Raw genomic sequence first — 26,563 nt, 5'->3', positions numbered from 1 at the left:
ATGATCAAAATCAGAATAGAATGAACTGGAGAAAGATCACAGATCACTCTTAAATGATGGATTAACTTGTCTTCTGAACCTAGTGTAACCGAAGAAAGGAAGAATGTTCATATGTAAATCACTTCTCCTAGAATGTAAAATTAAGCACAACTCTGCCCTCTATTAGTAAAGACTGACTCAGTAAAGTATCAATTCTTTTTCCACTCTTTGTTCTCTGGAGGATATGTATTACCAGGAAAAGGAGGTAGAAGATTCAATCACAATTGCTTCCTACAAATTTCTGTCCCTGGTCCTTTTTCATCTCTGTTGCTCTGGACAGGCCACCATGATATCTGATCGCAGTAATTCTTTGCCTGATGATGGTGGCTCCTTACAGCTATTTTCAACTACAAATCTTGATGTCTAGCCTTCACAGGCTTATATGTGCCTTTGAAGCCTGCCCATCCAGGAGGGACACAAGCGTTGACCTATACAGAAGCCTGAATGCTAGGTATCTTTCATGGATACTGAGAAAACACTTAAAGACTGTAACTTTTCCATACCCTTGATGCTTGACTATATTTTCTCCATATTTCAGATTACTTAAACTACTAAATGCAAATGCTTACCAAATCTCTCTGCACAAGGAAAGGGCTTAACTCAAGGACTGTAATGACTGGCTAAACTTGTCTCAAAGGGATTTAATGAAAAAAATATATATTTATTTATCCTTTACTTATGAATCCATAACATCAATATGTATACACACATATGTCCCCCCTTCACATCCACACATATATAAAAATGAGTTCATCGAGGATTATCTATTCAGATTATCTTCCATATTATTTTGTGATTAAAAATCGTATTTGGGGGCACCTGGGTGGCTCAGTGGGTTAAGCCACTGCCTTTGGCTCAGGTCATGGTCTCAGGGTCCTGGGATCAAACCCCACATCGGGCTCTCTGCTCAGCGGGGAGCCTGCTTCCCCCTCTGTCTCTGCCTGCCTCTCTGCCTACTTGTGATCTTTCTCTGTCAAATAAATAAATAAAATCTTCAAAAAAAAATAAAAACCTTATTTTGGAATATTTTAGTTTTAAAACCAATGATATTTTCACTGACTCAGAAAAAACTTCACTTGTTATATATAGGTTTAAGTTAGACTTATGCTTAATGGAATTTACCATGCATAACCTGAAATCATCCATAACCAAAATGATTATAACTATAAAGCAAGTACTATCAATTCAATATCTCTTGTTACAACTGGTGACATATATGTTTATAATTTAATTAAAGTTGAAAGATTAGATAATATTAATTAAAAAGGAAAGAGGTGAGACAATGGAGAGACAATGGAGAATTTAGTAAACCCAAAAGAATTCCAAAGCGTTAGAAAAATAAAAATATAATATATGTTAGTCATCTTATTTTATGGTTAATCAGAAGATGTAGAAAGAACTTTTATTTTTCATACTTAATAGTTAAGGAAAACAATAGGTAAAAAGCATTAATGATATTTTCTGATTCATGGAAAGAAAGCCTGTGTTTTCATCACTAACTTAAGAAATGAGAGCTTAACTGATACGTATTTTAAGTATTTTAGTATTTTTCTACGTCTCTGTAATTCAGTGTTGTGGAAATTCCTCAGTGTCTTTTCAGTTGTATTACCTTTGTATAAGGAAATTCAATCCCAGGAAATTAGCTTAAATTCAGTTATAGTTTCTATTTTCTATGAAGTTATCTGTGATAATAACACTGTCACCAAGATACCATTTATTCTGATATACGTGGAGGAAAATTCAATGTTCATTGCATGAAATCAAGAAGGTATTAAATATAACTTTGTTCTTACTCTTAAAAAGATGCCCAAAGGCAAAAGTGCCATTTTCTGTCAAGTACAACTCAATTGATAGTTCACTCTCCATTCTGCACAAATGCCTCTTTTAAAATGATTCAATTCCTCTACTACCTCATCTTCTCTGGCCAGGCAGGAGTCATCCAGAGAGAAGATTGGCCTATTATCTTCCCACTCTGTCAGAGGCAGCAGCAGTAATGGTCATGATTCTCTCATATGTTACCAGTTCAATGCTCCATAAAACACACAAACTATGCTATCTAGACTTAATTGTGCCTAGAGTAAAATAAAATGAAATGAGGTGAGTACTTAAATAATATGTTGGTATTATTTTGTCTCTCTATGTACATATTTTAATTTTTAAAATCTAAATTAACATGTGACTTCAATATCTTATTAGGCATTCACATAGTTAAAAATTTAACTTGCATTTCATCTAAAATTGAGTTGCTTGGGATATTTTTACAATAAACAATCTAAAGAGCTGTTATAAAACATATTCAGTTCACTTTGTTAGCCCTCTTATAAATGAAAAAAAAAGATTAAGTTACCAGGTGTTGTCTCTTAGATCAATTAATTTTGAACATATGGACAGAGCTTTAAGGATAATTGAATGCAGCTCTCTGCCCCCTCCCCCACTTTATTTTTCCTTTCAACTTTTGAGAATGTGATTTTATGTATGCATGCATATGACTGTCTGCATGAGTTCAGAAGCCAGCTGAAGTAGAAAATATCCTGTGCGATAGTCTTCTTTTCATGGCATTTCTGATCTTGCCAGTTAGAGAGTTAAAGAAAAAAAAAGATATGTGCAAGTTTATTCCTGTCAGATTTCCAGACTGTTTCCAATTAAAATTCTCAAAGAAATATAGATGAACTGCAGAGAATTAAAACAAGAAAAAAATCACGTACTAAAAATAAGTGTATTTCATAATCAGGGGACCCATCAAATCTCTCACTTTGGCATATTAATGACTAACCTCAGTAAAATATTAATCCCTTAAGTAAAATTTACCATTAACTTTGGTGTGCTCTATCCCAATTCCAGTCGTGTAAATAGCCATGAATAGGAGGAATATGGTACACATGTAGGCACACATGCATGCATGCCCGTGATGAAAATTAGGACAAACCTATAGAAAGATTGAGAGGTGGGAGTTCATCTCTTGGAAGGAAGAGAAATCTGAGCTAAGGATAAAATGGAATATTTCCAGGAAAAACAGCAGAGGCCCAGCACTAGATGAGGCAAACAAAGGTGATGTCCAATAAGAGCTAGTGGGTGCAAATCTGCCATCTTGTCCATTCTATAATCTGTTGTATTTGGCGAATGCAATCAGGAGATAAAAGACCTTGGTAAGGAACAGCAGTACATGGGGGCATGGTTATAGAGTTTCTATGGGGGCAAGTTCAGCAAATTTGGGCATTTAACAGTTAATTGTGTTTCAGGGAAATTCTACCCACTAGGGCAACTACCTTTAACCTTAGCCCACCCAAGAGTCACAAATATAAGCATTAATGACAACTCTTCCGCCAGGGATATGTTATTATTATTAATTCATATTTTTAAGATAAAATGAATAATAAGTAATTATTTTAGAAATACATCTAAATAATATCCTACACAAATATGTTCTAGATCCAAACAGCAAAATTTCAAGGATCAGAAAACACCATGTATTTTAAGAGATAAGTGAAAAACATGGCATAAAGAATGTTTACTCAACTCATCCAATAAGAATAATAATTGGGGCACCTGGGTGGCTCAGTGGGTTAAGCCTCTGCCTTATGCTCAGGTCATGATCTCAGGGTCTTTGGATTGAGCTCTGCATCAGGTTCTCTGCTCCACGGGGAGCCTGCTTCCCTCTCTCTCTCTGCCTTCCTCTCTGCCTACTTGTGATCTCTGTCAAATAAATAAATTAAATCTATTTTTAAAAAGAACAATTATTAAATGGATTAAAACAGCACAAAAAATAATAATATAGAAAAATGTCAATTATAGGCATTCATATAAAATTGGAATCTAATAGTGTACTGGTAAAATTGTATGTGTTCTTATTCTGGAAATTACAGCTTGTATTTTCTAAAACTCATGACTCAAATTAAAAATAATCTAGAAGTCTGGATGAAAAAAAATCTTCCTAAATGAATAGTTTTTAGTTTTCAAGAGATATAGGAATATTATAGTAATATCCATAGGGGCAAAAAAAGGGCAAGTTAAATTGGTAGCACCAGCTATAATTCTGCTGAATTTCCTTGATAAGTTATGTGGGAAGAATTTTTTTTTTTTTTTGTAGGAAGAACCTTAACTATCCATGGACAGTACAAATGCAGGTGAAAGGGAGTATAGTTGTAGTCTTGACTCACATTTAGAGAAAAGTCAGACTAAAATAAATATGCACCATCCTCACAGACATCTTCAAACACAATATATAAGGAGACCCGTGAATGGTGACTTGGCCTATGTTTGCTTAGGAGATAATAAAACAATGAAGTTTCACTGGAAATCCTAAACACATTGAAATAGGGCTATATTTTAATCTATGTCAGTGGTTAAGCAAATTACAAACCAAAAAATAATATAGTGTCTTGAAATTCCTAATGGAAGTAAAATTTTTTTAAGGCAAATTCTGAAAAATCTTTTCTGAAGAGATAACCTCCCAACTCATACTAATTGACTGACAGCTATTAAATAAATGTTATTGGTTGTAATTTCTTTCATCAGTAAAACAAAACAGAATACTATGTAACAGAAGTCTATGTGACTTCACTACTAAATTCTACCACATATTCAGGAAGAAATATTTCAAATCTTACCCAAACTATTTTAGAGCATAAAAAATAAAGAAACTATACTTAGCCTGATCATGTTGTATGAAGGTATTAAAATGTTTAGTGAAATCTAGACAAAGATAATATAAAAATGAAGAATCAGAGGATAATTTCACTAGGGAATATAGATTCAAAATCCAAGTTATTAGCAAATTATATTTTGCAATATTGAGAAAATACAAGATACAACAAAATTGAATTTATCTCAAAAGCCATTAAACATTGCTTTAAAAATTAAAATAGTTAAAATTGGTACATAAAGAATCAATAGGGTCATCTCAGCGAAGAGGCCAAAGTAGTTCTAAGGACTTGTTTTTATACAGAAACAATGAAAAAGAAGCAAAAACTGTCAGAATAAATTTTGTCAGAATTCTAGAAAATAGACAAAGGTTTATAGCAACGTGCCAGCATATAATAAAAAAAAAAAGGGCGAACTAAAAATGATAATATGGGGCACCTGGATGGCTCAGTGGGTTAAAGCCTCTGCCTTTGGCTCAGGTCATGATCCCAGGGTCCTGGAATTGAGCCTGGGCTCTCTGCTCTGCAGAAAGCCTGCTTCCTCCTCTCTCTCTCTGCCTGCCTCTCTGCCTACTTGTGATCTCTATCTGTCAAATAAATAAATAAAATCCTACTTGTGATCTCTATCTGTCAAATAAATAAATAAAATCTTAAAAAAAATGATAATAATAACTTCATGGTTTTTTATTTGCTCTCTCCTTCCCTATATTCAGTGCTATGGCAGTCTTCACAGAGCATCCAGCATTTCCAGTGTGGGATCTGGGTTACATTTGGGATGGAGCAGAGTAGACCTTATTCTCAGGGATCAATTGTGTTTGTTTAGCCCTGTCTGGAGATTAACTGAAGAACTGACACAGGACACTGGCCTTTGTTTCGCCTCATTAGGAACTCTTTCAGGCCAGAAAAGTGGTTACAGTTACCTGAAGGGCATTCCTCAAAAGCATTCAAAGGCAAATGAACAATCTCAAGAAATTACACTTGAGGCAAACAATAGCAATGCCTGTAGTCTGAGAGGAAACATCTATCCATGTCCTCCTTGGCCGTAAAACTTCACCATACCTTGGTCCCATCAAAAGGTCAGTGTATAACTTTAACAAACGCTGCCCTCTCTCCATAATATATAACCAGTGAACCTCCTGCCTGACTAGATTTCCAAAACAAGTCACAGAATTCAGTCTCCATCTTCATCTACAGCTAAAAACTTTTTGAGGTAAATTTTTCAGCCATAGAACTCACTATGCTCCCCTCAAGAATCTAGATGGAATGGCTTCCTTCCAGTAGCAGCTCAGATATCATCTAACGAGGGAGTGAGATCCTGGCAATCTAGAACTTAAATGCATTCTCCATGGGTCTCTTACTTAGGTTGACATGAGGTAATGTTTCTGCCCATGACCATAAGTAATTTTTAAAGAGAAAAGTATGAGCAGGCTGAGGGAATCAAGAAAGGTGGTGTCAAGTGTTAGTTTGAAAATAAATGATTTGTCAAGCTAATGTCTGCAGGAATATAACAGCAGGAAAAAAGATTTTAGGTAACGAAAGAAGTATGAAGATTAAAAAGTCTTGATTAATTCAGAAACCAAAGGCAATTATAATAAAGACAAAAAGCAATTAATGGTATATAATAATTGATTTATTAAAAAAAAAAAGAAGCTTGGGGAAAATTAACTTTAATTTGGAGTATCCAAAGAGATTTTTTTGAGGATATTGGTTCACTTAATTTAACTTCATCTACACATGTGATTTATTTTCAATTTCTTATTTCTGATTATTAGCTTTTTATAGTAAATGTTTTTATGAACTGATTATTATTGAAAAAAATTATGGACAATTTCACATATTTTTATGTTTAAAATAATTTTTACATATTCTTTAAGAATTGTTAGGCCTATATACCATAATGATTTCTATGTGATTATACATACATATGCAAACAGAATATTCAAATAACATTTGTATACATTTCTTGGGAGTTTTTACAATAACTTTAACTTTGGGCTTTTTTTTTTTTTTTTTTTTTTCATTTATTTGAGAGAGTGAGAGAGAGCACGAGAGGGGAGAAGGTCAGAGGGAGAAGCAGACTCCCGATGGAGCTGGGAGCCCAACATGGGACTTGATCCCAGGACTCCAGGATCATGACCCAAGTGTAAGGGAGTCATTTAATCAACTAAGCCACCCAGGTGCCCAATAATTTTAAATTTGGCTCTTCAAGCTCATGTTATAGCAGTAGGAACTGATAAGGACATAAAAAGAAACATAGATATTGGGAAGTTTTGGGTATATTTCTATCATTCAAGCACTTTAAAATATTTTAGTTAAAAGCCATACTGCACACACAGTTCACCTTAAGCAAACTTAATTTTATCTTCTTTGATATTATATCAATTAATTAGGTATGTCCAAAAATTACAATGCTGCCTTCTCTATTGACTATGTGAGTGGTTATTTTAGGTGTTAATATTGGGTTGTCATTTTATATGCAGAGCAGATCTTCTTTTTTTTTTTTTTTTAAAGATTTTATTTATTTATTTGACAGACAGAGATCGCAAGTAGGCGGAGAGGCAGGCAGAGAGAGAGGAGGAAGGGGAGGAAGCAGGCTCCCCTCGGAGTGGAAAGCCTGATGCGGGGCTTGATCCCAGGACCCTGGGATCATGACCTGAGCCGAAGGCAGAGGCTTTAACCCATTGAGCCACCCAGGAGCCCCCAGTGCAGCTCTTCTTTCACAAGAATAAGGAACAATGAAATAACAACGTTTAACAAAGGGCTGTCTCTGCTAAACTGTCAGTACATGATGACAGGGAAACCAATGTAATCATTTTTTTAATGTTAATATTTTTAAATAAAATAATACATACAAATTATAAGACAAAATGAGAAGGCATATAATTCAGGTTCAGATTGTGGAATCATGTATGTGGAATTCCAGATTTTACATTGAAATCATTCTTTTCTGAAAGAAATAGGAGAGCAAAGATAGAAATGACCTTGACTCTACCTTCCCTCAATATTCAGAGAGATTAAAATCAAATAAAGATAAAAATCTTATTTTTTTTAATCAACATATAATGTATTATTAGCCCAGGGGTACAGGTCTGTGAATTGCCAGACCTGTAACTGTGAATTTACACACTTCACAGCACTCACCATAGCACATACCTTCCCCAATGTCCATAACCCAACCACCTTCTCCCAAAACCTTATTTTTTTTTTTTTTAAGTGAAATGTCTGGGACACCTGGATGGCTCAGTTGACTGAGGGTCCAACTCTTGGTATTGGCTCAGGTCATGATCTCAAGGTCATGGGATCAAGCTCTGAGTCAGGCTCCAGCTCAGCGTAGAGTCTGCTTGTCCTTCTCCCTCTGCTCCTCTCCTCCCCCCAATCCTGCTCTCTCTCTCTCTCGTGCATTCTCAAATAAATAATTTTTAAGTGAAATACCCTAAACAATAAGCTATAAAACAAAATAGACAATGTGTTTTAAGCACTTACATCATTTATTTCATACCCATAAAATTTTTGATCATTATATAGTTTTATGACATTTTTCATCTTTAAAAGCACTCTAAAATTTATATACTGAAGGTATGAAAAATCTTGAAAGAATAAGTGGTCTTTATAATTAGTAGAAAGGATTGAGGGGCTCTAGTGATTCATAAAAAATGAGCCAAAAAGGTGTAATGTGAGAATCTCAATAGAATTTTAAAAAGCACGCATAATTTTTAGGTCCTGATTGTGTAACCTGTGGGAAAATGCTTGCACTTTCCATTCAACTAGATGGTAATCTTATTTTAATGTTTATAAGAGCAAATGTAATATTATTACACATTCTTAGGCATTTTAAAATGAAAATCTAATATCAGAAATGATAAATCTATTACTCAATTAGAGACTACTAGATAAGGTGGCTATAATCATGAAAAAAGAGAGAATTAGATGTATTTGACCTTATAAACAACTTTCACTCAGACAAATCAAGTAGAGCTTAATTACTTATAGGAGAAATTGCAAAACAATTGTAGTTTTGATAGAACTGTAACTTTAAAATAAGTTGACATTTTAAAAATAGAATATTAAATTAGCTATTTATAAAGCCATAATAAAAATAGAACTAATTAAATCCTTGGTGAGCACCAGATATAGCATAACAGTTCATTTACATGATATAATAAAGATCACATTTCAAATGAGGTAATAAATAATTCAATAAATAGTGCTAGAATAATTATTCTTTAGGAGCTTGTTTTTAATTGAACTACAAAAATTGTAACCAAACTAATTTCTAGGTAGACTAACATGGCACTTCTAAACTATCTCAGGAAAAAGAAAAAAGAAAATAGCATAAATTTTTCAGGGATACAGGATGATTTCAACCTTTTAAAACAATGGGTAAAATAAAACAAATTATTTAGTGTTTTGCATAGTGAATAATAGTTCTATACCAATTCTCTCTTCAGAATTTCTAACTGCATATATGTTACACACTTAAGGATCTAAACAGTGATCTATAACATAGCACTTGTTTGTTTATTTATTTTTACGATCTCCTTTATTTATTTGAGAGAGAGAGAAAAGATCACAGCAAGAGAGAGAGAGCAAGAGAGCGTGAGCAGTGGAGAGAGGGAGAAGCAGTCTTCCCGCTGAGCAGGAAGCCCAATGTGGTGCTCCATCCCAGGACCCTGGAGTCATGACCTGAGCTGAAGGCTGACGCTTAACGACTGAGCCACCCAGGCACCCCATCACTTGTTTAGAAGTGCATTATGTTCTTTAATTACAAGCCTATCTTGTTTTATTGAGCTTTGCTTTATTGGTGTTTTTCACAATTCAAAGGTTTGTGGCAACTCTGTTGAGCAAGTCTATTGCATCATCTTTCCAATAGCACTTGCTCACTTCGTGTTTCTGTGTGCCATTTTGGTAATTTTTGCAATATTTCCAACATTTTTCGTTATTAAAGTATTTGTCACAGTGATCTGTGATCAGCGATTACAACTCGCTGAGAGCTCAAATGATGGTTAGCATTTTTAGCAATAAAAATTAAATACCTTTTTTTAAGGTATACACATTGTTTTTTAGACATAATGATATTGCATGCTTGGCAAACTGTAGTATAGTGTAAACATAACTTTTTGCTTTTTATTTTTTAAATTTTTTATTGACATATAATGTGTTATTTGCTTCAGGGGTATAGGTCTGTGATCATCAGTCTTACACAATTCACAACACTCACCATAGCACATACCCTCCCCAATGCCCATAACCCAGCCACCCTATCCCTCCCCCAACCACCAGCAACCCTCAGTTTGTTTCCTGAGATTAAGAGTATCTTATGGTTTATCTCCCTCCCGATCCCATCTTGCTTCATTTTTTCCCTCCTTACCCCCCATGACCCCCCCACCCTGCCTCTCAAATTCCTCATATCAGAGATCATATAATTATCTTTCTCTGATTGACTTATTTCGCTCAGCATAATACCTCTAGTTCCATCCACATCGTTGAAAATGGCAAGATTTCATTTCTTTTGATGGCTGCAAGTATTCCATTAATACATACATTATACACACACACACACACACACACCACATCTTCTTTATCCATTCATCTGTTGATGGACATCTGTGTTCTTTCCATAGTTTGGCTATTGTGGACATTGCTGCTATAAACATTCAGGTGCACGTGCCCCTTCGGATCACTACGCTTGTATCTTTAGGGTAAATACCCATAGTGTGATGGAAAGGTCATAGGGTAGCTTTATTTTCAACTTCTTGAGGAATCTCCATACTGTTTTCCAGAGTGGCTGCACCAGCTTGCATTCCCACCAACAGTGTAAGGGGATTTCCCTTTCTCCACATCCTCTCCAACATGTGTCATTTCCTGACTTGTTAATTTTAGCCATTCTGACTGGTGTGAGGTGGTATCTCATTGTGGTTTTGATTTGTATTTCCCTGATGCTGAGTGATGTTGAGCACTTTTCCATGTGTCTGTTGGCCATTTGAATGCCTTCTTTGCAGAAATGTCTGTTCATGTCTTCTGCCCATTTCTTGATTGGATTATTTGTTCTTTGAGTGTTGAGTTTGATAAGTTCTTTATAGATTTTGGATACTAGCCCTTTATTTGATATGTCATTTGTGAATATATTCTCCTATTCTTTCAGTTGTCAGTTTTGTTGACTCTTTCCTTTGCTATGCAAAAGTTTTGATCTTGATGAAGTCCCAGTAGTTCATTTTTGCCCTTGCTTCCCTTGTATATATTCACAATTTTAAACACAACAGTATTATTGGCAGGAATTAAAAAGTCAGATTTTGACTCTTGCATTTTAAAATAATAGTAAGAGTGGAAAGATATATTCTTTAGGTACTAAATAAAATGCTTCTTAGCTGCCCAAAGGCCAGTTTTAGAAGGCAATTGTCCCTGTGACTAATTCAGTTGATAAAAATATGTTCATCACACATTTAAACAATTTTATCAAATAGCTACAGTGCGATAGATATAATCTCTGACACTAAAATGAAATAAAGCTAAAATTGACACTATTTCTACCTACAGGGAGAATAAAGTTTTGCAAAGGAGAAAGAAATAGCTGAAATGATTGCAATGTACCTGGATAGATGCCACCTTGAAAAACTCTGTGAATATGTTGCATAGTTGTGCGGTAGGACAGAGCATGTCACCTAAATAGCACATAAAAAGAAGCCCTTAGGGCTGGAGAAAATACAAAAGGGATAGGGGTGAAGGACGTATGTGTTGCGACACGGGGCTACAGAGATTGTCAGGGCCCATCCTTTTAAAGGTATTAAAAGCAATTTAATAGCTATTTGTCTTCATAAGGACACGTCAAACTGAATTTAATCAAGTGGAGAAAGTCAGAAGATGGGAGACTCATAGGATTCATTTTGCATGTTCAAAGTATCACTCTAATGTGAACAGTGGATTGGAGGATTTCCATGATAGGGAGATTGGCAGGTCAGGAAATCAGTCCAAACCTGCTGGACACAAAAATGAAGCAAAAACTTTCTTAAAGAATCCTTTAAAACTGCATAATCTTTCCAGATTCACTCTAAGTACAGGAAAATGGGATTTCATGGCAGAGTAAGGTTTTTCTTTAGCTGTTGCCGATCTAATGAGAAAATGAAAACTGATATCTAAAGATGTGTTTGCTACAAGGGAAGACACACATGATTTGCTGAAATAATGAGTGTTGCTTGCATTCAAGTAGGCTCAAAGGAAAAATAGGACTGTATGGGCTTGCCTAACTCAATTCTGCCTGGCCCATGGAGGGAATGTATGATTCCTGAATATTAATTAGAATTGAGCAAAATTATATCATCAGTAAATAAATTGCTGTTAATATGAATATACTTTTCCCTCCTGTTTTGTCACTATGTAATATGTGTTTTCTCACACTTAAAAGTTTAGATTTTTCTTGGGAAAGTTCTTATATGTATTCAAACATTTTTCAAAGGATTTTATCTAACAATAAATAAACATTAATAGCTGAAATGTCAAGATTATTGTTATTTTTTTCCCTGCAAGGGGAAAGGATCTGTTTTTGTTGTTGGCTTGTGAGGGCTTTGCCCCAAGCTATAACAGAAAAATACCTTTTTTGAAAACAGAGTGAACATTTTTAAAATAAGAAACTAGTTTAAAATTCACCTTTATTAAACCCAGTGCATATGAAAATTATAGAAATAAAGTAAAGGTAATATAAAACAGTGCAAAAAATAACACCACAATACTCTTAGGAAATTGCATCTTTATTAACGTGAATAATAAGTGATTCTCCATTATGATTATTTCTAAACAATAATTCTCCATTAGCTAATGACAAACCTAAATGTATCTAGAGAAAAGATGATAAAAAAGATAATAAAAATTGCATATGAATACATAGAAGTTGTATCTTTTTTCTAAAATCATTTGCTCCAATTTGGAAAATTCAGAGCATGTCGAATATCTGTCAAACAATACAAAACTACAATCTTGCATCATGGGTCATGGCCCAGTTTTTTAAACCGTAACCAGATGAATCACATGTATTGCAGTGACTGTATTTAATAGAGAATGAGATGGATGGCTTGTATATTCCCTTCTATTGATTTTACCCAGTTTTAAAATAAAGTTTTTGCTATCGCCATAAAATGAGTTCAGTAGCCTTCAACCATCTAGTCTTCGGAACAATCCATATCCAACAGGAATATATTTTCCTTCTTCCAAGTATAAATTTTGTAGAACTTCTTATCATGATATTTTAGATAGCTGCTTTTATGAGATGAAGATTTTACTTCTCTTTAGCCATTATTTGTAAATGCAAGTTTTCTGTTTCTTTTTCACCAAATTTAACATTCTGTAGAAATTAATTTTTAATGATGCTTTTAAATTTTTATTGGTGTATGTTTGTTTATAATTCACTTGAAGTGTCTTTGTATTTACCTTGTCTGAACTTGTGAAACTCTAACACATCACATTTTATTTTTGGAAAGTCTCTACATTTTTCTTACTAGGTCCTTACTAGTCCTGTTCCTATTATTGTTCTAATCCGATGATTTTCAATGAAGCAGCTCTTGTTTTTATTGTTTTAATATTGCTTTATAGTCAGTTCTTTGTTTTATTTAATCTTTTCCTTATCTCTATTTTTCTTTTCTTCTTTTGAGAGGAGGAGCAATGGCATTAATTTGATACGGTTTTGCTAATTTCGTTAAGAGCATGAATGCTTTCACTTTGTATTGTTTTTGATTGATACATTTAGACAACTTTTTTCTTTTGTGGTAATTATTGCGTGATAGGATCCAAGATCTGTTGTTGCTGTTGTTATTGTTTGTTATTTAACATCGTCTCCATTTCCACTTTAACCCAAAGTTTATTCACAGAAAGATTTTCTGAATTTCTATTTTTTTCTATTTTTTATCAGTGATTTTTAATGATAGCAGAAGTTGTTCATAGAACATTCATTTTTGTGGGATTATTCAGGCTTTCTTGTAGTTTAAACTAAAAAACAGTGAATGTTATGTTCTCTATAGAAACTATAAACATATTCTCTATTAGTTCTGAATTCATTTTTGTGTACTTGATTCATTTTAATTTTGAGTTATTGCTTTTCTGCATCTAACTCTTACAGTTTAACTCTGATTATTGATTTATATTTTCTACATTTTTTAAGGTTGTATCATATATTTTGGATTTATACTTTGGTTGCTTTTTATGTTTCGTGTTCCACTTTAATTTTTTTTATTTTAAAATATATAATTTTTTCTTTATGATTAAAAAAAATTGAGTTACTGGTTTTCTGATATTAAAATTAACTAGACTTTCTTTTTAAATTTGGGTGCTTTTTTTTGTATTTTGCTTTTCATCATTTGATTTTCAGCCTCACTGCATTATTTAGATTAAAATGCTTACCTTCAAATAATACATTGGTACGTCTTTTTTATTCTAATCCAATCTGAGAGTATCTGTTTTTTTGATAGGTAGATTTTAAAAAGTTATTTTAGGTCACATATTATTCAGTCATCTCGGTCCAGGGATGATAAAATAGCTAATTTAATGTTACAATGTAAACTAACATTAAATTAGCTATTTTATCATATGAATAATAGTAATTCATATGTACTATATTTTTATTTTGATTATTGCCAGAATCTTTGTATTTGAACTTCTTTCTTCTATGTTTGCCCAAAAGTTAAGAAACAATGTATTATAATAAATTATTGATAATCTTACATTATCCTGGACACACAAAAAAAATGTTATACCATGACTGAATCAATTTTGGTCTTCTAAACTATTAAGAAATTAAAACTTTTTTAAGATTTTTTTGAGCAAACGGATTCAAATCAGGTATCACTAAACCAAAAGTGTTCCACCAGCAGGCTGGGACAAAGTCTTTTCAGCAGATGCTGAAGCAAAGGAAAGAAATTATTTGATTGGCTATGACTTATGTGGTTGCCTTCTTTGGGGAAGTCTAGTTGGCTGTCTCAGACTTATTGTTGTTAAATTTCATTTTTTTAGGATAGGAGTACATTTACAGTGGACTCTGGCTTGGGTTTCTGTCTGTTTATATATTCTTCTAAGGCCCTGAGCCACCTCATTTTAATGGCTTACTTCTATAATTACTTTAACATTACAGTGTCAGGGTCAGTATTATGCCTTTATATTTTTTATGTGACTGTAACTTTGATGGCATTAATTTTCCCCCCTCAACAACAGGAAAACAGTTGGTTATTCCCCGCCACTTAGTTTCTTATTTTTTATTCAGATATGAATAACCAATCTTAATATTTCTGAAGCCTATAATATCTTTAGAGTGTCTTCAATTTAAACAATGGTTGGAACAAATATATCCTTTGAAGTTTGATTTTATTTCCCTCAAGCTTAGAAAGTATTATTTCTTTCTTTTCCCTCTTGCTTAGAGTTTTGCTATTAAAAAGTCTGACATGAATGTTAAGGAGAGATTGAATTAACAGTATAACTTATTGTGTTTATTCAGTGCTTAGTTATTCGGTCTCTAGAACCAATCTGACTAGATTTAAATCTCACTCATGGGTTTTCTAATATATAACTGGGAATAATGATAGTATGGTAGAATTGTAGTATTAAGTTAGTTAATCACTTAAAACTGAATAGTCTGTAGAACATTTTAGCATTCAAATTCATTTAAGCTCCATTATTAAATATATTAAATGTGAAATCATTGTAGAAACCATATTAAGTATCCTCACTATTAATTTTGAATCAATATGAGATAAATACAAAACAAAGGTAGAAATTAATTACACTGAAAACAAGAATGTATATTTAATATTGTCAAAAGTACCTATCCAACTAGAAGAAAAAAAACACTGGGTTTATGCTTCCTGTTATATAGGAAAATTAACTCCAGATAGGTTAATGGACTAGTAAATAGAATAAATAAATATCTTACAAAAATTTAAAAATAGGCATGTCAAGGTCATAGGGCCTTTGTAAAAAAGATTAAAAAAGCACAGCAAGTATACTATAATCAGCCTGTCCCCTCCCCACACACACATACACACTTTCAAGATACAGAAGGCTATATAGAAATTTGTGAATCATTCATGACAAAAAAATAACACCTAGGAAAAAATGGTTGCTACTATCTAATAAATAAGTAATGTACATAATAAAAATGCAATTAAATGCAATACAGAGAAATTAATAATCAAATAGAAAATATCTAAAGAATATCAAAAGTCAATTCAAAGAAGAGCAAAAAATAAACAATAAATACATTAAAAGAACTCAAACTTAACCTGTAGTCAAGAAAGCCTAAATAATCCATCAGTATAACTTTATGTCCATCATATAGCCAAAAACAACTATAAAAATCATCACTTGTAAATATTAGGAGAAATAATAGTATCATTTTGCAAGGGACTAAATAAATATATAGTCTCTTAGACAAGTAAACTGGCAATCTCAATCTCTCTCTTTCTCCCTCAGCTACCCTGCAACCAGGAATATCATGTTAATATAGAAATATTATTACTGAACGTGATCAAAAAGATATGTATACCTTAACGTATATTGAGAAAACTTTCTTGATATCAATAAAAATTTGAAACTAAGAGCATATGTCATATTCAGCATGGTAGAGACTATCTGCTAAGTATTTAAAAAAAGAAAATAAAAGATTTCAAGTTATAAGGAATATGTAAGTATCAAATTAGAAGTACATAATAATGATATACATAATGATGTACATAACAAAGTACATAATGATGGTATTGAATTAGAAGTACGTAACAACAGGAGGAATAGAAAATAATAATTTTGGAGTGCCTGGGTGGTTCAGTTGGTTAAACGTCTGTCTTCAGCTCAGGTCATGATCCCAGGGTGTTGGGATCAAGCCCCGCATCTGGGCTCCCTGCTCAGTGGAGAGCCTGATTCTACCTCTCCCTCTCCTGCTCTCCCTGCTTGTGTTCTCTTGCTATCTGTCATATAAATAAATAAATAAAATTTAAAAGAAAAAAAAAAGAAAAGAATTGTTTTGCTTAATAAAGCAAAATAGCAAAGTAGTTGAAGAAAGCTCAAAGGAAATAGGATAAAAAGAGGATAAAAGCAATGTATCAAAACCTATTAACTAAGTTAAATCAATAATTAAGGGAAGTTTATAGAAACAAATGTTACTATTGGAAACTATTTGGAAAAAAGAAAGGTCTAAAATCAGTAAGCTAAGCATCAATCTTAAAAAGCTAGAAAATAAAAATGAAATCCAAAGTTGGTAAAAAGAATGAAATAATCAGATAGCAGAGATCAATGAAATAGAAAATAGACAAATGATAGAGAAAATCTACTAAACTAAGACTGTTTCTCTTTGTTTTATTTTTTAAAGGATTTTATTTATTTATTTGAAAGAGAGACAATGAGAGAGAGCCTGAGAGGGGGGAAGGTCAGAGGGAGAACCAGACTCCCCATGGAACAGGGAGCCCGATGTGGGACTCAATCTTGGGACTCCGAGATCATGACCTGAGCCAAAGGCAATTGCTTAACCAACTGAGCCACCCAGATGCCCTTTGTTTCATTTTTTTATTGTAGTAAGATACACATAACGTAACATTTACATTTTATTCAATTGTAAGTGTACAGCTCAACTGTATTAAGCATATCATCACTATCTGTTGTGCAAACATCACCATCATCAATCTCAGGAACTTTTTCTTCTGGCAAAACCACCACTCTGTATCCATTCAATAATAATTCCCCATTCTTCTCTATACCTAGTTCCTGGCAACTGCCACTCTACTTTCTGTCTCTATTAAATTTGACTACTTTAGGTATCTGATATAAATGAAATCATACATTATCTGTGTTTTTGTGATTGGTTTATTTCACTTAGTATAATGTCTTAAAGATTGATACTTATTGTAGCACGTCAGAATTTCCTTCCTTTTTAAGACTATTATTTCATTAAATATATATCTGTTATATGTTGCTTATCTGTAGATATATTGAATGACAGCTGGGTTATTTCCACATGAATACTACAGCTATAGGCATGAGGACAAACATCTATTTGATACCTGTTTTGAGTTATGTTGGTCATGTACCCAGAACTAAAATTGCCATATCATATGATAACTCTATTTTTTTTTTTTTTTTTTTTTTTTTTGAGGAACAACCTTTGCTACTTTCGGCAGCAGCTATACCATTTTACTTACATGCCACCAATGTGCAAGGTTTCATCCACATCCTCAGCAACACTTGTCATTTTCTGTATTTGTTTTGTTTCGCTTTATTTTAATAGTAGCCAACCTGATGGGTGCAAGGTGGTATCTTATTGTGGTTTGATTTGTATTTCCTTAATGATTAGAAATGGTGAATTTTTAATGGTACCACTAGGTACCATTAATAATGGTAAATGTGCTTATTAGCCATTCATACATCTGTGAGAAAGTATCTTTTCAATTCCTTCACCCAATTTTGAGTCAAGCTATTTGTTTTCTTGTTGTTGAATCATAGAAGTTCTCTATATATTCTAAACATTAACCCCTCATCAAATCTATGATTTGTAAATGTTTTCTTCTGTTTTCTGAGTTACCTTTTTACTCTGCTTTTTTTTTTAAGTTTTAAAAAATCATGGAAATCATGAAATCCAATTTGTCTATTTGTTGTTTTCATTTCCTGTGCCTTTGTATATTGTATTCAAGAAATCATTGCCAAATGCAACGTTGTAAAGTTTTTGTCCTATGTTTTCTTCTCAGACTTTTATAGTTTCAGGTCTTAAATTTATTTCAAGAATCCATTTTGTATATAATTTTAGGTAAGAGTCCAGCTTCATTACCTTACATATGAATAATCTAATTTTCTTAACACTCTTTGTTGAAAAGATTGTCTTCTCCATTGAATGGTTTTGGAATCATTGTCAAAAATAATTTGACCATTTATATGAGGACTTGTTCTGGACTTCTTACTCTCCTTTACTGGTCTATGTCTCTTTCTTTATAATCAGTACTATACTGTTTTGATTACTGTAGCTTTGTAATATGTTTTTAAATCAAGAAGTGTGAGTCCTCCAGATTTTTTTTCTTTTTCAGGATTGTTTTGGCTATTTGAAGTCGTTTGAGAGTCCATATGAATTTCAGGATTTTTTTTTTTTATTTCTGCAAAAAGAAAATGCCATTAGGATTTTTTTAGATATAGCACTAAATCTGTAGAGTACTTTGGATTGTACTGACATATTAACAATATTAAGTTTTCTAATCTATAAACATGGGATGTCTTTTCATTTATTTATGTCTTCCTTAATTTCTCTCAGGTGTTTTGTAGAGTGTTTTTTTGTTGTTGTTGTTTGTTTGTTTGTATTTTAAGATTTTAGTTTTAAGTTACCTCTACATCCAATGTGGGGCTCAAATTTACAACCCCAGGATGAAGAGTCAGATGCTCTATTGACTGAAGCATCCAGGTGCCCCTGTAGTTCTTATTATGAAAGTCTTTCACTTTTTTGGTTTAGCTAATTTCTAAGTACTTTTTATGTCATTATACATGGAATTATTAATTTTCTTTTCAGATTTTTCATTGTTGCTGTATAGAAATACAACTGATATTTGTGTGTTGACTTTGTATCCTGCTACTTTGCAGAATTCATGTATTATAGGATTTTTGCATGTGTGGATCTTTGAAATAGTCTATGTTAAAGGTTATATTTTCTGCAAGTAGAGATAATTTTGCTTTTTTTCCCCAAATTGAGTGTTTTTTTTTTTAATTTCTTTTTCTTGTTTAATTGGTCTATCTAGGAATTTCAGTACTATGTTGAATAGAAGTGGCCAAGGCAGGCATCTTGATCTTTGAGGAAAAGCTATTAGTCTTTAAGTATGATGTTTTCTACGTATTCTTCATATATGGCTTTTATTATGTTGAGTGGTTTCCTTTTTATTTTGTTAAATGTTTTTATCATGAAAGGATGTTAAATTTTTTTCAACTGACTTTTTACATCAATTGATATGATCTTGTGCTTTGGTTTTGTTTTGTTTTCCTTTATTATGTTAATGTGGCATATTACTTTGATTGTGTTGCAAACCACCCCTGCATTTCAGAAATGTTCTTTACTAGCATCATCACATGTTAGCTAACCCTTACTACAGCTTGTCTCACATTCAATTTCATTGCAGATTTTCTTTTCTACAGAGGTCAGTCTCACCATACGTGCTCTAATAATACCTGTACTATTTTGTGTCATCCTTAATACTTAAATTACTTTTCATATAGCTGTCTTCCTTCAAGACTGAAAGGTTAAGGATCTAGGGATCCTGTCTCTCATTCCTCACTGAGTATCTCAGACTTCAATGGTTCCTGTAATACAGTAGTTTTAAAATAATCTTTTGCTGATTGTAACAATGATTGGGTGAGGGAAAATGTATGAGAGTAGACAACAAAGGTTTAATCTAACCTACATCAATATTTTGAGTTGAGTCAAAACTCTGATTTGTGATTTTCACAAGAATATTTTTTCTTTTTTTTTTAGTTTTTGTGTTAATGAGACTTGAAAATTTGCAAGCATATATAGACTTTCACATTTTCTCACATGATAGTAAATTCCCTGGCAAAATAAACTGATAAGGTTAAGACATTATAAAAATGCCAGTCTTAATTCTGTTTGCTGTATTTTGTCAAGGATTTTCACATTTATTTTCATCTAGATTATTGGATTATAATTCTCTTTTCTTGTACTATCCTTCTCTGGCTTTGATATCATGGTAATGCAAACCAAATTTAATAGCACATTAAAATGATCATACACCATGATTAAGTGATATTTATCCCTGCATGCAAAGATGGCTCAATTTAGCAAATCAACAAATGTGATATACCACATCAACAAAATAAAAGATAAAAATCATATGGGCATCTCAAGAGATGCAGAAAAAGCATTTGTCAAAATTCATAGTCATTTCATGATTAAAACTCAACAGGTTAGGTAGAGAAGGTATGTAGTTCAATATAATAAAGGACATATATGACAGACACAACAGCTAACATCATACTCAGTGATAAAACTGAAAGCTTTTCTGCTATGGTCAGATAAGGATACCTACACTAGCCACTTCTATTTAACAGAGAAATGGAAGTTAGTCAAAGCAATTAGGCAAGGAAAAAATCATGAAGGAGTAAAACAACCTCTGTTGGCCAAAGAAATGATCTTTTATTAGGAAACTCTGAAGACCACCAAAAAACTATTAGAACTAATAAAAAAATTCGGAAAATTTTCAGGATACAAAATAACATACAACTATCAGTTGCCTTTCTAGACATTAACAATAAACTATCTGATAAAGGAGATTAAGAAAACAACCCCATTTATTATATCATCAAAAAACAAAAACAAAAACTTAGGAATAAATTTAACCAAGGAGGTAAAAGATATATGCACTAAAAACTATCAAACATTGATGAAGTTAAGGACACAAACAAATGGAAAGATTTCTTCTGTTATTGGATTGGGAGAATTAGTATAGTTAAAATGTCCATACTACCCAACGTGATCTACAGATTCAATTGCAATCCCTATGAAAATTTAAAGGAATTTTTCTAAGGAAAGAAAAAAAAATTCTAAAATTTGTGTGGAAACAAAAAGACCTATATGGCTAAAGTAAACCTGAGAAAGAACAAAACTGGAGGCATCACACTTTCTGATTTTTTATTTATTTATTTTTATTTTAGAAAGAGTGAGCGGCAGAGCATGAGCGGGGATAAGGGTAAGGGGACAGGGAGAAAGAGCATCCTCAAGCAGACACCCTGCTGAGTGTGGAGTCCAATATGTCGCTTGATCCCAGGACTCTGAGATCATGATCTAAGCCAAAATCAAGAGTCAGACACTTAATCAACTGAGTCACACAAGCACCCCCCCAACATTCTGATCCCAAATTATATTACAAAACCGTAATAATCAAAACAGTATGTTATTGTCATAAAAACAGACAAACAGGCCAATGAAACAGAATAGACTGCTAAGAAATAACATATATATGTATATATTCAATTAATTTAAACCAAAGAGCCAAAAATATTCAGTGAAAAAAAGAACAGGTCTTCCAGACCCAGTTCAGCTGGGATAACTGAATTGCCACATGTTTGCACAACCCATCTTATACCATACACTAAAATCAACTCAAAATGATTGAAGACTTGAACATAAGACCTACAAATGTAGAAGTCCTAGAAGAAAACTTATGATGTTAAGTCTTGACATTGGTCTTGGCAATGATTGCTTTGGATTTGAAACCAAAAAGCAGAGGCCACAAAATCAAAAACAAATAAGTAAGAATGCAAACTAAAAAGCTTCTGCACATCCAAGGAAGTTATCAGAAAAATAAAAAAAAGCAACCTATGGAATGAGTAAAAATATTTGTAAACCACTTATTCAATGAAGGGTAAATATCCAAAATATACAAACAACTCAAACAACTCAAAAGCAAAAAAACAACCTAATTAATAAACAGAGGACATGAAAAAACATTTTTCCAAAGACATATAAAAGGCCAACAGGTACATAACAAGAGGAAGATCGGTATCCCTGCCACTCAGAACTTTCTCAGCATGGGATAATGTAATTAACTACCTGGCCTGTTAGAGTTAAAGAACTTTGTACAAAACTCTTCTATGAAAACAAAAAGGAAAAAACCTCCTATATTTGGAGACTTTAATGGTATAGCATACAATGTAAGCAAATATATACATCTATATGTATACATACATTTACATATATAATATAGATACTCAATTTACACCATTTTCATTTTTTCCTGTGTGAGTTTTATCTCAAATGAAGTGACAGGGTAGTGTGTATATTCATCATCTGATATAAGATTAATCTAAACAAAAAGAGAAATGCCAGGTGTATGGTATATTTAGAAATTGGTGACTAAGCTCAAAAGTCACCAGAGTGTTATTTCATTGTATAAAACTTTAGTTGTTTTTTTCTGCTACTACCTGAATTTAGACAGTACAATAGGATAATTGAAAAAGACACATTTTATATTTAAAGAGTTGGGTTTGTTTCCATGGGAACATTTGGCAATGATTTTTGCAAAAGAAAATGACTAAGCGTTCAGATTCTAATGCTGCTCTGTTTTGTTTTGTTTTGTTTTTTTTTCCGTAATGTTCAAGTCTTGAACAATTTAAATGATTAAGATTTCTACTGCTTAGATGAAATGCTTAACAAACCGCATTTCTACTTAAAAAAATGTAAAGAAAAAACATCTTCTGATTCATACCAGTTCCATTTTTAGGCAGTCTGAAAGTTAATGCTACAATTTCTCTCTATGTATATGTCTAGGTTTTATGATATCATTTACATTTTTTTTTCTTTTCTGGCTATTTGTATTTATGAAGAAATCTTTTAGAGTTTTATGATTGCTTTAATTCAGTATATTGTTGTTTTTTATAGTTTAAAAAGGAAACTATATAAATAGTAATTGGCTTGATATCACACGAAATGATTTCTAACAAAAGAATTTTCATTGAAAAAATTCTTAATTTATTATGTTTCCTTTGAAATGAAATGTTCTACTTTATATGAAATACAAGAGAAAAAAAAAAGTCTCTTGTGACCTTTTTGATTCCTGTGGTACTAATTGCATAATTTGTTCTCTTTTCATTTCTAAACTATTTATTTGAAATTTCTCTCTTTCTTTCTTTCAGGAATGCTAAAGTCTTGTCAATTTTGTCTTCAAAATACAGCTTTCACTTCTGTTGATTTTTTTCTATTCTTTTTCCATTCTCTATTTCATTAATATCTGATCCTATTATTATTCTCTTCCTTTTGCTAACTGTGGACTTAATTTGTTCATTTTTTTCTAATTCCTTAATAAGTAAAATTTTATTTATTTGAGATTATTATTCTTTTTTAATGTAGGTGTTTATTGTTATGAATTTCTATTGCTTTTGCTGCATCCTATGTTTTAGCATGTTGTGTTTTCATTTTTATTTGTATCAAGATGTTTTCTGATTTCACTTTTGAGTTTTTCTTTGACTATTTGTTGTTTAGGAATGTATTGTTTGGTTTACACATACTTATTAATTTTCCATTTTTGCTTCCTTTTGATTAATAATTACTTTGATGTCCAGTTTCATATCCTTGAGGTTGGAAAACATGTATGATATGATTTCATTGTAAAATTGTATAACAAATTGGATAGCCTGGAAGAAATGAATAAATTCCTAGAAACATACAACCTGCCATGACTGAACCATGAAGAAATAGAATATTTGAACAGACCAATAACAAGTAAAGAGATTGGATAAATAATCAAAAACTCCCGAAAAAGAAAAGCCTGGGAGCAGATGGCTTCTCTGATGAATATTATCAAACACAGGAGAAGAATTAACACCAATCCTTCCAAAATTCTTCAAAAAATTTGAAGAGGGGATTCTTCCAGCTCACTTTATCAGGCCAGCATTACCCAGATACTAAAATCAGAGAAAGACACCACAAGAAAAGAAAATTATACTCCATTATTCCATATGAACATAGATGCAAAATTTCTTCTTTTTTTTAATTTTAGATGCAAAATTTCTCAACAAAATACTTAGAAACCAAATTCAGCAGCCTGGTAAAAGGATCATAGACCACAAACAAGTTGGATTTCTTCTTGGGATGCAAAATGGTTCAACTTCTATAAATCAATAAATGTGATACACATATTATCAGAAAGAAGGGTAAAATAATATTATCTTAATTGATACAAAAAAGATTTCAACATCCTTTCATGATAACAGCACTCAACAAACTAAGTTTGGAAAGAATGTACCTCAACATAATGTCATATATGATAAGCCCCCAGCTAATACCACATTCAACAATAAAAAACTGATTTTTATTTTATTTATTTATTTATTTATTTATTTTTGCTATGGTCAGGAGCAATACAAGAATGCCCACTCTTGCTACTTTTATTTTAACATACTACTGGAAGTCCTCGCCAGAGCAATTCAACAGGAAAAAGAAATGAAATGCATTCAAATTGAAAAGGAAGAGGAAAAATTTTCTTTGGTACCAGATATTATTAGTATATAAAAATGGTAAACACTCCACCAAGAAAATTATTAAAACTAATAAGACAACAATTTAGTATAGTTTCAGGATATAAAATCAACAAAAACAAATCAGTTACATGTCTACACCCTAACACTGAACTATCTCAAACAGAAATTAAGAAAATTCCATTTATAATAGCATTGAAAAAATAAAATACTTCAGAATAAACTCACCAAGGAGGTAAAAGACTCATGCACTGAAAACTACAAATTATAGATGAAAGAATGTCATTAATACATATATAAATAGAAAGACATCTCATGTTATATGGATTGGAAGCCTTAATATTAGTAAATGTTTATACTGCCTAAAACAATCTACAGATTCTAAAATTCCAGTGGCATTTTTTAAGGAGATGGGAAAAAAAATTTTATATTCATGTGGAAACACCAAAGAACAAGAAAAGACAAAGCAATCTTGGAAAGAACAAAGCTGAAGCCATCATATGTCCTGATTGTTAAAATGCATTACAAAGGTATAGTAACTAATACAGTATAGTATAGGCATAGAAACAGACATAAAGATTAATGGAACAGAATAGAAATCCCAGAACTAAACCCACACATATATAGTCAAATGATGTTCAACAGGGTGGCAAAAATACAGAATGGTGAAAGGACAGTCTCTTCAAAAAATGGTAAAGAGAAAACTGAATATCCTCATGCAAAAGACTGACATTGAACCTCTATCTTATACCATGTATAAAAATCAATCAAAATGGATTATAAACTTAAAGGAAATACTTAAAACCATAAGATTTCTAGAAGAAAACGTGGATCGAAAGGTTGACATTGGTCTTGCTAATGGTATCTTGGATATGACAATTGAACACAGGCAACAAAAGCTAAAATATACAAATAGGACTGCATTAAAATAAAAAGCATCTGCACATCACAGCAAAAGAATGAATCAAGAGTGAACATCAACCTATGAAGCAGGAGAAAATATTTGCAAATAATTTATCTGAGATGTTGTTCATGTCAATAATACATAAGAAAAATCTGTAACTCGGGTGCCTGGGTGGCTCAGTTGGTTGAGCGACTGCCTTCAGCTCAGGTCATGATCCTGGAGTCCAAGAATCGAGTCCCACATCTGGGCCCCAGCTCCAAGGGGAGTCTGCTCTCCCTCTGACCTTCTCCCTTCTCATGCTCTCTCTCTCTTTCTCAAATACATAAATAAAATCTTAAAAAAAAAACAAAAATTAACTGTAAAAAAACAATTATGTAACTCAAGGGCAAAAAAAAAAAAAGATACAACAAATAACCCAATTAAAAATGGGTAAAGGACTTAAAAAAATGACCAACGATTACATGCAAAGGTGCTCAAATAAACTCTGCAGATCTATATAACACAGTAGCTATAGTCAAGGATAGTATTGCACACTTAAAATTTTATTTGAAAGTAGATCTCATGTTAAGGGTTCTTACCACACACAACCATAAAAATAATAAAAAGGACATGAACTTGTAGAGACAATGAATATGTTTATTATTTCCATTGTGGTGATACTATCATAGTGTATGCATATGTCCAAATCCATCAAGTTGTATACACTAAGCATGTGGAGATTTTTGTATATCAATTATGCCTCAATAAGCTGTTGTGAAAGAGAAAGCATATTTTGTAAACAATGTGAGCATTTGCCTTAATCACTTCTTAAGGCTTTACTAAGAAATTAAAGTCCAGAAATTCTAGATATACTCATGAAATGTCTTAATTGAAGCTCTGCTTAAAAATAGTCTGGGGGTGCCTGGGTGGCTCAGTGGGTTAAGCTGCTGCCTTCGGCTCAGGTCATGGTCTCGGAGTCCTGGGATCGAGCCCCGCATCGGGCTCTCTGCTCCGCAGG

This window comes from Enhydra lutris, unplaced genomic scaffold (genome assembly GCF_002288905.1).
Source record: "Enhydra lutris kenyoni isolate GAN:26980312 unplaced genomic scaffold, ASM228890v2 scaffoldscaffold25, whole genome shotgun sequence".
Classification (NCBI taxonomy): Eukaryota; Metazoa; Chordata; class Mammalia; order Carnivora; family Mustelidae; genus Enhydra; species Enhydra lutris.
The sequence above is the reverse complement of the archived record's forward strand: the minus strand, read 5'-3'. Positions refer to the sequence as shown.